Genomic DNA, 16,042 nt, shown 5'->3' on the forward strand with positions numbered 1-16,042 from the left:
ACAACCTTAGCAACAAAGGCTACAGAACATACTGCCACAATCAGTTCAGAGCAAGTTGAAGCCCTGGCTTTTGTCTTGGAGGGAGCATTTTACATACGTCCACCTCAAGTTTTGGAACTTTGACCATGTTTAACATAGACGTCAACATCATAACAGTATAACAATAACAGAAAATCACAAATAGTATGATTTGTCTCCTTTGGTTCTCTTTTTATGTTGAGAAAAATAAAAGTCCTAGCCACCATCTGAAAATTTAAAGTACAGACAATAATAGAGAGATAGAGACAGATAATAGTGTGTGTTTCTATGTGTCTTCCCTGGAGTTTTTGTGCTTTCTCGTCTCACAGGTTTTTATGGATCATGGTTGCGGAACGCCTGCTGCCGTAGTCCTGCTTAACGCCCACGCCTACTGTTATTATTATTATTATTATTCATATTTCTTATTTCTTATTATTATAGTTGTTATTGTTATTATTGTTGTTGCTGTGCATCTCTGTGCGCGTCTCTATCTCTCTCTCTCCCCCCCCTCTCCCCCTCCCCCCCTCCTTCTCTTTCAACCCATCCAAGGCAGATGGCCGCCCACCTAGAGCCTCATTCTGCTTGAGGTTTCTTCCTGTGAAAGGGGAGTTTTTCCTCGCCGCCGTCGCCAAGTGCTTACTCATGAGGGAATGTCAGGTACCTGTAAATTAAAGAGTACAGTCTTGACCTGCTCTATGTGAGAACTGTCTTGAGATAACTTCTGTTTTGACTTGGTGCCACATAAATAAAACTGACTTGACTTGTGTATGTGTGTTTGTGTTTTTGCAGATGGAGGCATGTTTACATAAGAGCTGATCTCAACACACTTTCATTTAAACATTTGCACAGATGGACACATGAACCAGTACATATGAACATGTGCACACACACACACATGCACACACACGCACGCACACACACATACACAGTGTCATCATCATCAAAGTTCAGTCTCCCTCGCCGCCTTCCTGTCATCCTTCTCCAGTTGAAACCTCCCTGTCATGAAGCAGTGGAGCCGCCTTTCATTTTTCTCGCCCTTCCCCCTTTGATCACTCTGTATCTGCCGCATCAGCAAGGTGCCAGGCAGCACAATGACATCATCTAATGGAGACAGCGCAGGAAGACTGACACTATCCTCTGCCTGTCAATCATTATCACCGCCCGCTAGGAAAGCTGTGTTTGTCTGCAGCTGTGACTGATTGATGGACAGGTGTGTGAGCCCCGTCCAACACATGCCGACACACACAAACACATGTTTGATTGCACTATATTTTTATTGTGAAATGAATCCTAACCATTACATTTTTTGCACTGAATAGTATCTGTTCAATATCTGCTAAATAAGCCTGTTTAAGGCAATTTATTTAAATTATGTAATGTGTTGCTGTGCTTAGAGTTTATGTTTTTTTAACTGAAAATAAACATAAATGTAAATTCAGTTCAATTCAATGCAACTTTATTCATCCTTCAACAGCAATTCAAACAGCAAACCGGTCAATGAATACACACACACATAATAAAAAAGAGAAAAAACACTATTAATCACAAAGCTATAAGCTAAAAAAAACATGGTGTTCTAGTTATAAATACATGAATTAAAGAATATATACACAAACATTTAAAAAAAAAGGTGCTGGCAGGATTTTAGCTGGATTTTAACAATAACAGAGTTTGTTTTCTTTGGGGCGGCTGTGGCTCAGGCGGTGGAGCGGGTCGTCCACCGGCCGCAGGGTTGGCGGTTCAACCCCCGGCTCTTCCTGTCCATGTGTCGACACGTCCTTGAGCAAGACACTGAACCCCAAGTTGCTCCCGATGGTCAGGCCGGACCATCAGTGTGTGAGTGTGAGTGTGTGAATAGATGAATGAGAGACAAATATTGTAAAGCCCTTTGTATGTTAAGGTGTATATAAGTGCAGCCCATTTATCATTCTTTTCCTGTTTCTTCCTAAAGAAGCTCACTGCTTGTGCTGCTGTGGAGCCTGACTGATAAAAACTTTTCTCCACCAGTTTTTCAAGCAACATATTTTTGTATAACTCAACAGATACTCGTAGTTTTTCCTCTGTAATTAACATTTTAATGTAATTTTTTTAACAACTCACCTTAACTTATGCTGGTTGCTGTTGGAGATACAACAAAACAGTAAAAATATTCTTATGTTAGGAGAAACAGAATATTTCTGCCGTTTTGTTAGTAACTAACCGCAGCTATAGACTGAAAATCACTGATGACTGTCACTGAATGGGGCCTTTGAAACCATAAGATGGAATTTTCTTGTGTGCGTTCGTTCCTGCTCATGTGTTCGCAGTGTTTGTACAGTTCTGTATGTTTTCACAGAAAGCGCGTGTGTGTGTCGCGTGTGGCCTGTGTGTGTGTTCTGGTTGGATGACCGTCACAGGCTCATGAACTAGCCGTGATCCATGCTGGTGCGTACAGTATGTTTACACATGGTGTGTGTGTGTGTGTGTGAGTGTAAATGTGTGTGTATATTTGTCATGAGCTGGGAGTTGCGCCCCGGTTCGGAGCTCCACTGGCGGGGTGGTCAGACGTCCTGCAGGGCCTGTGGCTCCGCGGTCTGACCTGGAGAATGTTCCAGATCTTTGAAGATGCACTATCCGTAGAGGATATGCTTGTGTATCTATGTGTGTGTATGTGTGCGCGCGTGTGTTTGTGTGTGTATTTCACTGATTAGCCTGAAAAGCTGCTTATTGATGCACTGGTTAATGATGTTCCCAAGACGACACAGACAGATAGACAGATGAGGAAGTGGAGGAGGGTTTGTGACAATAATAATCTACGAGAGAGAGAGAGAGAGAGAAGAAGAGCACAGACATGTAAAATATTCTTTAATATTTTTGTTCTCAGCCAGTAAAAAGCAGGAGAATTTTTTTTTTTGATTCGTAGTTTTTTTGGGCAATGACAACAACAATCAATCAAAAATAATAGCAAAAATAATAATAACACAGTTTTTAAATCCTCTTCAAGGTTGATTGACAGCAGCTCTGTGCATTTTAAACAACACTTTTTTTTATTAAAGTGAAATAAAATATATTATTAATCTTTTTATGGACAAGAGCAACATGTAAAACCCCAATATATAAAACATAAACTTGAAATATTTTGATTATGAACTAATAAAATAAAAAAATGAACTAAAGGTGATATAAAAACAACCAGAGCTCATACAATATGCAGTGCAGTCTTTGTTTAGTATTCTACAAGCATTGCTAACTTACTAACATATTCAAGAAAATATTTCTATATTTCTATACTGGGGTCGGCAACCTGACTCACAGGCCCACGGTGGCATGCAAGGACATTAACATTTTAATATAAAATATAGCCTAATGGTGAACCAAGCAAACAATTTGATTTAAAATAATACTGAAATAATTATTTTGTCTGCAAATTCACCACGCACACAATTGACATGGTGTATCTTACCCCTCCTCCCCCTTCCTCTGATCTGCCGATGAGTGCAGCGTTACAGCGGTAGTGAAAACCTTGGATAGCTAGCTAGCTTTCTTTTTTTGCTTTATTTCAAGAACAACTGAACTGAACACAAGCAAAAAAAAAAAAGTAGGTTGTCTAATATTCGCCTCTTATGTTCTTCAAGGATATCACAGGCCACCTCAACAAGTTCAACCTACAGCTGCGAGGCGCGGGCCAGACAGCGCTGGCTCTGTTTGATGCATGGACGGCAGTCGTGGCGAAGGTTGGAGTCTACTCACGGGACATTCAAAGTGAAACCTTTCATTACTTCAAACACCTGAAGGAGCATCAAACCGTCAACGGTGATGACGTCAGCGTGTACATGCGAGAGCTGGAGTCGGTGTACTGTGCCAGATTTCAGGACTTCCAGCAACAAGGCCCATTGTTTCCTTTTTTTTTTTGATAAACCCAGAACACTTGAAGGAGAACAGCATGTCTCTGTTTCAGTGGATGGGGAACTGAGGAGTTTGAAATGCGGCGGATAGAACTCAACACATCCTCACTGTGGGATTCTAAATTCACGCAGATGCGTAAAGCACTGGAAACTGCCGACATGGATCAAGGGGCCTCCATCCTGGCCTGTTGGGAGAGCTTGCAAGAGAAGTTTAACTGTCTGAAGATGGTGGCCTTCGCGTTGATTTCAGCATTTTGGATCCACATATATGTGTGAACAGATATTCTCACATATGAAGTCAATTTTGAGTCCCACACACAGTTGAATGACTACGGACCGTTCAGAGACGTGTGTCCAACTGAAAGACTCCAAATACGGACCAGAGATCACACAGCTCAGCAAAGGAAAGCAGGGACAAGGGTCGCGTTAAATTGGTAAGATTGAATTTATTTTCTTTTGTGTCCTAATAATTTTCATACATTTGCACAAATAATAAAGTAAGTGTGTGTGTGCGTGTGTGTGTGTGTGTGTGTAGAGTGCTTTCTTTTAGGATCTTTTAGGAATCTAGATGGGAGAAAAGCAGCAGCAGTAAATAAATAAATAGATAAATGCTCATTATTAAAATTAACTGTCACTTGAGTCTGTGATTTTTTTTTTAAAAACATTGTAAAGTTGTACAGGACATCCAAAAGGTTGCCCACCATGTTCTATACAATCCAATCTGGACACACCCCTTGGGCAGAGGTTGGTCTGCCTCCAGTCACTAGAAGGAAGTGGCCAACGTCTACAAGAGTTATTATGCTTAATTTGGCTTTGTTAAGTATTTTTAGGCATTTCGTGTGAGTGTTTGAGTGTGCAGAATTGACAGGAAATGAGGGGAGAGAGAGGTGGGCAATGACATGCAACAAAGATCCCCGGCGGCGTTGAACCGGGACGTTTGCTTTGTTAATTATTATCACTAGTATGACCAGTATACAGTATCCTTTTTACCTAATCAGTCACTGTATTTCCAGTGAATCTAAAAATACCCATCACGCTTCAAAATCATACTGTATTGATATAATCATAATTATATCAATGACTATTTGTCATTGATATTGTATGTATGTATGATATGTGTATTCAATGACAATATTTAGTTTATATAAAATACATCTAATTAAGTGCAGTTCTCTTTATTGGTTAAAATAACAGACATCCTTAATGTACCTTAAATACATAATATAACAATCATATCACATGTTTAAATGGAGGCTTTCCTTCTAATTCTGTGACCTCATTTTTCATTTGGAAGCTAAATCTTCACAGAAAGCAATGATTAGTCTTACTTTGTATTAACATGAAAAATCAGCATATGAACTATACTTAAAGGAGTTATGATATTTATATATATAAGATATTTGGGCCCAGACAACAAATTTAGCTGCTTGTTTTAAATGTAGACCTAAAAACATTTGGTTTTCAATGACAAGTGACGATACAGTTCATAGCTTTACAAACAATGTAATACAAGACAATTAGAAAAGAACATTCAAAATAGATATTTTCTCTCCTTCTTCTACTTTCTTTTTTTAAATTTGTTTTACTGCAGTTTGTGTCTCTTCTTCTTTTCTATTTCTGTGTAAATTTATGTCTTTTTTTATCTGGACACACTGTGTCAGTGTCTGAGCTCTGAATGACGTTGCTGTCATCACTGAGTAAATTCTAAGGCCATTAAATATCTACACTGTCTTAACCATCAACTGACAAATGTACCAGCTTGAGCTAGAATATTATAAATTTCAAGAAGGCCTCTGACACTAAACTACATACAATAACAAAAGAAACCATTGAAACATGAAACAGAGGTTCTTCTGCTGGTAAGCCACTGAAAAAGGTTAGTTTTTTAAAAAAAAACAGTCTTTGGGAGGATTTTTTGGGCCTAACGTACTTCACCTGATTTTATAACAAGATAGCACATGGATGAGGAAAACATTAAAGGGATATTCCTGCTGTATGTGTTTACATCTCTCTCTGTCTTGCAGTTTGGAGACACTGCTGTCTTTGATTGAATGTTACCTCTTATTGTTTAAACCCTCCCGGGCGCTATAATCCTCAGTTTCTGCGCGTGTGTTTACATGTTTGTCTGTCTACACGGGTTCGTATCAGTCGGTACATGTGTGTTCATGTATGAAACTCTGTGTGTTGTTGCCGTATAGTCCCTCGGTGGCTGTTCCCCTTGCTGTAGACGCCTGTTCTGGCGATAGCATTGTCTCCATGTCCAAAGACCTGCCGGCTGCCCTATTCCACCACGTCTTTATCATGCTAATACAGAGAAAGAAGGAACGAGGGAGGAGGGAGAGGCGAGGAGAGGGACCGAGAGAAGGGAGAGGGAACGATAGCTCGACAAACAGCTAGAGAGAAGAGGTAATCTTTCCCCTCCTCTCTCTCTCTCTCTCTCTGTCCTCATCTCTTCATTCTCATCACCTCCTCCATTCTCTCTATCCCCCTCTACTTCCTTTTCTTCTCGTCCCCACACCCTCTTCATCTGCCGCTTTCTTATCTTCCCCCCTTACTTCTTTGATAATCCCTCTGAACATTGTCTTCATAATTACACACAACAATGATTCCCATCCTTGCAAGAGAAATGTGCGCTGTGCATGGAGAATATTTCATAGATGAAGACCAGTGTGTGAATTAATAACTTGGGTCTCTCATATAGGGTTGTATCCGTGTGTGTGAATGTGTGTGTGTGTGTGTGAGTGTGTGTGTGTTTGATGGGGGAGCACATAGAGCCCAGTGTTGTTTTAACACGACTGTTACATTATGCATGCTGACAACCTTGCCTGTCCCCATTAAAGGCCCATCTTGTTTCCCCATTATATCTGGTTTCTCTGTTAATAGAGCTCTTTGTGTGGCACTTCCCTTTATACTGGGGGTGTTACAACAGAAAGGTCAGCCCCGGTACAACCTGCCACACTGCTGCGGCTCGCACGAGGCCCCGAATGACGACTATTCAACTCATTACAGCCCTGTTTTTGGGAGGAAGTGCTCACCATCTTTTCTTCAGTCTTGTGCACATATTGATTTTTCTTTCTTTCTTTCTTTCTAGACATACTTTATAAAGGGTTTACAACTTGTAGCTGTTGGTAATAAACCATTTATTGCTGCTTTATACATTAGGAGTTGTCAATTATTAAGGACGACTGTTGGATGTGAAAACCTCACTTGGCTCCAGTATAACTTTCTTTGTTTTTAGCTCTTTAGTTGATCAGAAAGACCTTCCAAATGGCAAACTTACCTCCTGTAAAATATATTTATTTACTTCAAATGGCTATAAACGAGGATTGTTGGGTGTTACAAGGTAATCTACATACATACAGGATGTGATTGGCCAGTGTAGCACCTTACCAGATGACATTACATCGCGATGTGGTAAAAGCTGAGCATGACTCAATTTTTTTGACCCCTGTGCTTTTCCCCCCAGTATTTTATGTACTCTATGTCCTTTTTATGTCTTTGCTTCTGCTTTGCATGTTTCAATTATTGTCTAATATTGCAGCACAGTGTTGTGTTATTCAGTCCATATATCTAATAACATTAATATTCCCCTTTTCATTGCTTTGCATATCTTGTGTTTGTCTCTGTGTTGCATATGTAATATAATGCTCAGTATATATATATATATATATATATATATATATATATTTACTAACATTAATATTCTCTTCTCTTTTTTATTATTTCTCTGCATGCTTATAAATTATCTCAATGACTTTGTATTTTTAAATTTTACATTCTTTTTTAGGGTGACTACAGATGAAAAATATCTAAAATAATCTTGGCTGAATATGGTGGTTTACAACAATGTTTATTAATGTGCACTGTCCTTGTTAAATAAACCAACAAATAAAATTTAAAAAACAGTATCCTATGGGCCAGAACCACCAATTCATCCATGCAGTGGTCTCATTGAAATGAATGATGGGGCTGCGTATCTGCATTTTCATGCAGTGCTCTTGTCTGTCTGAACACGGCCTTGAGGTTAGAAAAATATCTAAGTCAAACTTGTCCCACCTCATGCTTCAAGTAAGCGTTAACTTTTTCAATATTTAGCACTGACTCGTCCTAACATAACCATAAAAATCTTAATTGTGCTTTAGTTGCTACAAGTAGACAGTGAAGGGATATGATGACGGTGAAAAGTGTGTAAATACATTCAACATAAAGGTGTAATGTTGATAAAAAATAATGTCATATAAGCAGCATTACATTTAAAACATACTGTATTGGCTAATGCAAACTATAAGAATGTAAATAAGTTTCACCACTTACCTTCTGGAAAATAGCAACAGAACATGCAGACAAAAATCTATTTATTAAGAACTTATTTACATTTACATCTGCAAACTTGATGGACTATTAGTCAAGTCAAGTTTATTTATAGAGCACAGTATCATACAGAAGCAATTCAAAGTGCTCTACAGAGTGATAAAACAGTAAAAAAATTGATTAGGACATAATTATTACAGTGGAAGAACCCTTTATACTTACATTTCATTCATAACTGCAGGTCTGATTGTTTTATTTAAAGTGAGAAACTCATGACCGTCTCTTGCTTTACCGTCCAATAAGCCATCGAGCCTCGAGTTATAGATGTTGGCAAATCATTAATAAAGTGTCATGAGTTTCTTTGTAATAACTAATCAGATCTGCTGTTATTAATGTTGGTATGTTTCACCCCTCCATCTCATCATTCAGAAGCAGAACGGATAAAATATGAAACCTTACAAATTCCCAAATGAAATAAAGCCACAACCATAAATCGTTCCTTATTTTAGCACCCATAATTCTGTGGGTTTGAGGCATGTTTGGACACTTCCATCCAAATTCTGTCATGACTAGAAAAATGAAGTATGTAAGTAAGTGTGATTATATTTGCATGGAATCCATCAAGCGGTTTAACGTAGCTACTACTTAGAAAATCCTCCATCATCACAAACGCTCTGAAATGACTTCATTATAATAACGGCATGAAATAATATCCCGCTCCTGCTGCCATCTTTTCTCTTCACTCCCTTCTCTTTTCTTTCTACTGCCTTTTGGGGTTTTTTTTTCTTCTCTCTTTCTCTCTCTCTCTGGTACCTTTTTGACCTCCTCCCCACTTCTTCCCTCTCCCTCTCTCATCTGAGTCCACTGTGTGCAGGCCTCTGCCAGTGATCCATGGACGGTAATGGCCATTCCTGCTGCTCCCACAGCACACACCATTACTACTGGAACACCCAGATGGAGAGCGACAGACGGCGAGGGAAAGAGAGAGAAAGACTGAGAGGAAGAAAGAAAAAAGAGACAAGAGCACAGTAAGATGGAAAGAGACCCTGACAGAGAGGGAATATTTAGTCAAAAATAATGAAACTAGAAGCATAGTGGCATGTGTGTATGGTGCATGGATGTGTGTATGTGTGTGTATGTGTGAGAGTGTATAGATCATTTCATGGTGAGGATTAGAGAGGGTCAGGTAAGATATCTTGTTTCCTGTGACCTGCTCATCGCAAGGTTTCCCACACTCATCACTTCACTCTATCACATCCCTCTAGCTGAGATATAAAACATATAGACATTGTTTCTCCCGACCCCAAACACACACACGCACGCACACACACACTTACATCACACACTTCCCATACCTTCATATGCTGCTGAGCTGTAAATCCAAATTATCTCCAAATACCTCATTCATACTCTCATCTATCTGTCTGTGTGTGTGTGTGTGTGTGTGTGTAATGTTATAGTCCTGTCATCCTGAAAACACGAGAGATGTGTGTGTTTCCTGTAACTCACTGTGGGTTATGATAACAACCGTTTCTCCTGTCAACAGCCCATAATGTCAGATTTACAGGGTTGCCCCCGGTAACCAGCCGGGCTGAGTGATTCTACAGCATCTGTCAGAGTTAGAGAGGCCCATCTATCACACACACATGCACACACATACACACACACACACATATCTAATGTATCTCTCACACAAATTTTCAGTGTAACAGGGATACAATGTCAGCATAAATTATCCAACAGCCCATCATGGAGACATCACCACTGCACCTCTTTCTTTCTCTCTGCTTCAGTTTAAGACTGTCCTCTCAAGAAAAATGACAGCATTGATCAACTAGTTTGTTAATCTCAAAGGGGACATATTATGGTTTTTGCTATTTTCTGTTATTTATATACTATTATGATGTCAGATGTCCATGTTAAACATGTCAAAGTTCCAAAACCTGAGGTGAACGTATGTAAAAATGCTCCCTGCAAATCAAAAGCCAGGGCTTCAGCCTGCTCTGAACGCTCCATTTGCAATGTTTTTTCTGCTTCCTGACGAGCTTGTAGCACATGCCCATAAACTGAGGTCCGTTCTGTAATGTTTCTTGCCAAGGTCGTCAATGTTGTCCACCCGCATATTTCGGATCGGAGTCAGGCTTGAAAATCTATGGATGTGTTTGAGAAGTTGTCATTTTGAGTAAAGAATGAGAAAAAGAAGTGAAATTTTATGTAGCCTCCAGAACTGCCAGAAGCTGGCCGACACACAGCTTCCCATCAGGCCAATCACAACAGAGGGAGTTCATCGGGAGGGAGGCCTTAAAGAGACAGGGGCTAAAACAGCCTGTTTCAGACAGAGGCTGAACTGAGGGGCTTCATAAAGGACTAGTGTAAGATAAATAAGGAGGTTTTGGACTGTAAATCATACAAAATATTCCAGTAGAGCCCCAGAATATAAATATAGTCCTGGAAATATGAAATGAATGATATGTCCTCTTTAAAACAACCTACTGTATGTTCTTGTTGTTTCTGACATCATCAGCAAGGACATAAGCAATCCACGCATTTTATTTGCAACTATTGATAATCCTCCCTCTCAAATTGCACCTGAACTCCTTTCAGTAGATAACTGCAATGAATTTGCCTCCAGTTTTTAGCAACAAAAAAGGAGTTTAGTAGAAGCATTTTCCCTTTATCATTGAAAGTCAAAGACAGTGGCATACAGCTACCGCAGTTCAGGTCAGTCGATTATAAAACATAGTAAGGCAACTTAATTCATCCACTTGCTCATTAGACCCGCATTAGACATTGGATCTAACCTCATTAGATATGCTCAAGTTTCTTTAAACTTGTTTTTAATTGTCTATTGAAGTACTCAAGTGAACGCTTTTAACTGGTAACTTCCCAAATGAGCAAAAAACAGCTAGCCTCTTGTTAAAATAAGTAAACTCTACTCTTACGGATCTATAGTTAATCTCTCCTTTCTTGGAAAGATTATTGAAAACGCTGTTTTTAATCAACTTAACTGACTCCAAATCAGGTTTCCAGGCCTACCATAGTACTGAGACTGTTCTCGTTAGAGTTCTGAATGATATTTGCACTAACGCTGACAAGAGAAAAGCTCTGATTTAGTTTTACTCGATCTTAGTGCTGCATATGATACAGTGGACCACAGAATATTGTTAGAGAGGCCACAAAATTGGGTAGGGATATCTTGGGAAGCTCTAGATTGGGTTAAATCCTATTTGGAAAATAGAGATTACTCTGTTGTCATTGGAAACTATACATCCTCAAAAGTAGAAATGACCTGTGGTGTTCCGCAGTGGTCAATTTTAGGTCCTCTTGTTTTTAATCTGTATACGCTCCCTCTAAGTCATATTATTTGTAACAATATCACTGCATATCAAAGTTACGCTGACGACAAATTTATGTAGAGCTCATGCCTAACGACCACAGCCCACTAAGATCTTTACTGCAATGTTTCCTCAAACTAAAAAGATAAAACCGAAGTCATTCTTTTTGTCCCAAAACAGGAAAGAGTGGTTGTGATTGAACACCTTACAACTTTATCTTATAATGCCAGTTCCACTTCAAGAAATCTGGGTGTTATACTAGACTCAGACCTCAGTTTTAGCAGTCACAAGTCAATTGTGAAATCAGCCTTTTATCACTTAAAAATATTACCAGAATCATAGACCTGTTGTCCAGACGTGACCTGTAAAAGCTAATTCACACTTTTGTTTTTGTCAGACTGGACTACTGTAACACCCTGTTCTTGGGTCTCCCAAAGAAAACTTTAAAAAAATTACAACTCATCCAGAATACTGCAGCAAAGGTGCTTACCAGAACAAAAAAAAGCTGAATATATCACACCTATTCTTAAAACCTTGCATTGTCTTTCAATCCGTTTAAGAATCCATTTTAAAATCCTCTTACTTGTTTTTAAATCAGCCAACGGCTTTGGCCCTAAATACATTTCTCAAATGCTAATTCCTTATGAACCCACTAGAACCCTCAGATCACCAGGGACCGGTCTATTAGATGTCCCTCAGGTTAACACTAAGCATGAGGAAGCAGCTTTCAGTTATCAAGCTGCCTACTACTGGAATCAGCTTCCTGAAAATTTAAGACAGGCCCCCATCTGTAGATACATTTAAATCCAGACTTAATACTCACCTGTTCCCCAAAGCCTTTGACTGAACACTAACTTAGACATCAGCACGGTCAATGTAAGTGCTTTTATTACTGGACGTGTTTGATGTGCTTACATTATCATGGTTTTATATGTATTTTATGTGTTTACAATTGTGTTTTAATTTCTATCATGATTTTACATGTGTGTCTACATGGTTTTAATATTCAGTTTTACATGTTTCAATTTAATTTGACAGTTTTAATAGTAATTTTATTATCCTCACATGAGTGTTTTTATTTAATAACTCTAATTGTTATTTTTATTTTATTTTCTGTAAAGCACTTTGAATTCCCCTGGGTGTGAAATGTGCTGTATAAATAAAGTTGCCTTGCCTTGTTTTGATTTGTGTCAAAGCAGGAAGTAATGTAGCGTTCTTGTAGTGCTGCAAAAACTTGGAGGTGAAATAACTGAAATATTGCTCCAAAAATGGTCACTGATCAAACCTATAGAGGTTTTTGGAGGTAGGAGTTGACTTTCAGAAATAACAACTCCTGAATTGACATATTTCTTTGATTGCCTGAAAGTGATGCTGATGGAACAGATGCTGCGACAGTCACTACTGATTGGTTCGGGCAAAATAACTCCCTCTGCCAAACTGTAATTGGCTAAAATGAAAACCATGTCAGTCTAAATAATCAAGTGTAAAAAAGGCAATTTAGTCTGATTATCAGGCGATGTGGAAATCATCCTGTTGCTTACTGAAGTTTGGCAAAAGTTAAATAAAAATGTTTTTGTCTTGACTTTGCTTTCTTTCCTTTCTTTCTTTTCTAACCTCCTCTCATTCACAAACCCTTGTGTCATCATATCATCTTTCTGTCTGCGCTTCTTGAACCAGCTGGCTGTTGAATGCTTCTACGGTATTTAAATGTCATGATCCTGTCATGATTCTGTCTCTCAGACCTAAGATTGTGCAGTGCAACATGTCCCCATCATCACCATAATCCTCAGATTGACAGGTGCATTTTTTTTACCACCAGCGTTAGACTCCAGTGAGATGTTGTCACTTGATCATGAAAAACAGCTGATGTTGGTTTTCTTTGACCATACTGGCAATCTTTCCCCAACTGTAACCAAATATTTTTAGTTGCCTAAACTTCACTAGACCTAAATGTGATACTATCTGTCTTTTAAGTATCAAATATTGACTGTCAGGAGGCCTAAAAGGTGGCTCTGAATAGTCTGTCGCACCTACCTTGATGTAGTCAGACTGGATTCTCAACAGTTACAATAGATTCCAATGCTGACACAGAAACACGGCAAAATAAAACCTGTTAAAAGATATCAAATTGTGCATAGAAACCTCTCAAATCCCTCCTGCAGCATGATCATCTTCTCTGTAGTTAATTCACATGTTCAGTATGTTCTAAACCTCATAGTTTCTTTGCAAAATATTATAAGACATGCCATTGCCTCCTCTTAGCTTTGCAGCCCTATTGGAAGTATCATATTTAATGATTTATTGGCAAAGCAACATATATTCTGGTGGAGTGGTTAGAAATATTTCTCTGGATGTTTTGACACATTTTTTTTGCAGTGGCTCTGGGTTGGAATCGATTGTAACGGCTGTGGATCCAAGCTGACCGTTGCTGCTGTCCGCCATGAAACAGCAATCTACAAACTTTTTAGAGGAACCTTTCAACCCTGCACGTTGTGAGTATTTGATACGTAAAGTGTGTTTCTTTAACTGTAGGGGCATCTATTTAGAAAAGCCTCATATGATTTGTCTTCGGAACGTCCATGTGACTCCTTTTTTTGGAATAAAACTTACAAACGACCTATTTTGCTGTTTAGGTGTACAGTAAAGGCTTGTTTTTTTTCTTGCTCGGTCTTCACACTTTTTCCTGTTTCTGTTTCTCCTGTATGGTGTGGTGAAAGGAGTGCAAACTAACCAAGCAGTGAAAGATATGCCTTTCTTCTCCGTTAATGTGATCAAAGCTGTATTTTAACTGTTTTAAATGGGCCTCGCTGGCGGGCGTTTCCACTGATGTGAAACCTGGGGGACATATCAGAGGATGCGATTGTGTACCACATCTACATTCTGACTGTTTAGTTCTTATCACACCACAGTATTCTAGATCTGATCTTGATAGACTATTTTAATTCTTATCATAATAGACTATTTCATGCACTGATGCCTTTCTACTCCTGTGCAGCTGTGATGAGGTATAATTGGTTTGTTATGCTCATATTCTCAGTTTGCCTTGCTGTGCAGCAGACAGATTTTTATTGTGTTTTTTCCTGTTGCCTTTTCTTCTCTTTTGTACTTTTACCATTGTTAAAACAGCGGCGTTGGCCTACTTTTGTCTTTCTTGTTATATCTTCAAACACACTTGTATATGCAGACACACATAGATACACACACACACAGAGCAAAGGTTAATATTCGTTCCGGTGGTGACGATCACTGATGATTGTCCATGCTCTGAAGTGCAACTACTGTCTCTTCTAATCTTAAACACACAGTCGGTTACACACACAAACACACACATGTACGAGCAATGAGATGATGTCTTCTGGGTTTTCTGTTGATAAATGTGTCAGCTGGTAATTTCTCACAAAATTAAAACATACTCAGAGGCTGGATGGAAATCACTGAAAGTGTTAAACCTTCTGAGGTCATAATAGAGAACGAAGTGTAGTGTTGTTCCTCATTTTTCACTTTCACTTCTCCAGCCTCTCTCTCATTTCTTAGCTCGCCTGGGTCGGTATGAGTGATTGTCGGTGATGTCCCTGGAAAGCCTCAGTAAGCAGTTGGAATCAGATTGTACCCTGCAGTGCCTCGGTGTTTCCATTTTTACTTCTCTGCCACTTTTCCTCATCCTCTTCCTCCTCACCTTGATTTTCTATGTAAGGTTTAACCTCAAAATAGTCTGGATCCACAACAACAAGGGGCTTTCTGGTACAGCAGAGCTTTAGACTTAAAATGAAGACTTGAGACTTCTGACTCAGATTTGAAATAAAAAAAGTCTCTTTCATGGAAAAATAAAAAAACAAATAAGATGGTGTTAGACACTGTTATTACGGATTTGTCTTGACTGCGCTGAGACTTGACTTGAACTTGCCCTAAAACACTTAAAAACAGCTCTGCTCTATGGATTATAATGCTGCAACTGCATGGCCTATTTCTCACTTTATTCAGAAACCTTCAATGGATAGCTTGGGAGAAATTAAACAATGTCTTCAGAACAGCAGTCATGTTGATCCAGTTTGAAGCACAACCAAAGGAAAACCTGTAATAATTGGCACATTCGTCCAATCAGATGTATATATGTACACACACACACACACACACACACACACACACACACACACACACATATATATATATATATATATATATATATATATATATATATATGTATATATATACATATTTTTTTTCTGCAAACTAAAAAATCTGCTCATTATTATGGTTTATAGTTGGAGTTGGGTATCTTTTAGTACAAAAAGCAAAAAACATCTTTATTTTCAACAGATTCAGACTTCCATAAACCATCATGTGAGGAGTGATGAGGTATTTTGTGATACTTTATGTTTAAAGGGTAAAATAAAGAAAATCTTAATATTCTCTACTTTTCTGTGTATGATTTTAGTTTAGTTTAGTTTTATTTTTATTTTTGTCATGCCAAACATCTGGCCCATCCCACATGGG

At 38.7% G+C, this 16,042-nt stretch overlaps 2 long non-coding RNA genes across 5 annotated transcripts; both read left to right on the plus strand.

The window, feature by feature from the left end:
* The first annotated feature begins 560 nt into the window (after positions 1–560).
* Positions 561–2,151, plus strand: LOC122979056. The gene is made up of 4 exons (XR_006402791.1): positions 561–675; positions 808–1,228; positions 1,719–1,854; positions 1,970–2,151. It is a non-coding gene; the product is annotated as an uncharacterized LOC122979056 (long non-coding RNA).
* A 952-nt stretch (positions 2,152–3,103) lies between these two features.
* Positions 3,104–15,647, plus strand: LOC122972604. Of its 4 annotated transcripts, XR_006399784.1 has the most exons (5): positions 3,104–4,336; positions 6,216–6,308; positions 9,088–9,241; positions 13,925–14,040; positions 15,083–15,647. It is a non-coding gene; the product is annotated as an uncharacterized LOC122972604 (long non-coding RNA). The 4 variants fall into 4 exon arrangements; XR_006399785.1 differs by lacking the exon at positions 6,216–6,308 and having other exon boundaries at positions 9,074–9,241; XR_006399788.1 differs by lacking the exon at positions 6,216–6,308.
* Positions 15,648–16,042: the final 395 nt, after the last annotated feature.

Source organism: Thunnus albacares, chromosome 3 (genome assembly GCF_914725855.1).
Source record: "Thunnus albacares chromosome 3, fThuAlb1.1, whole genome shotgun sequence".
NCBI lineage: Eukaryota > Metazoa > Chordata > Actinopteri > Scombriformes > Scombridae > Thunnus > Thunnus albacares.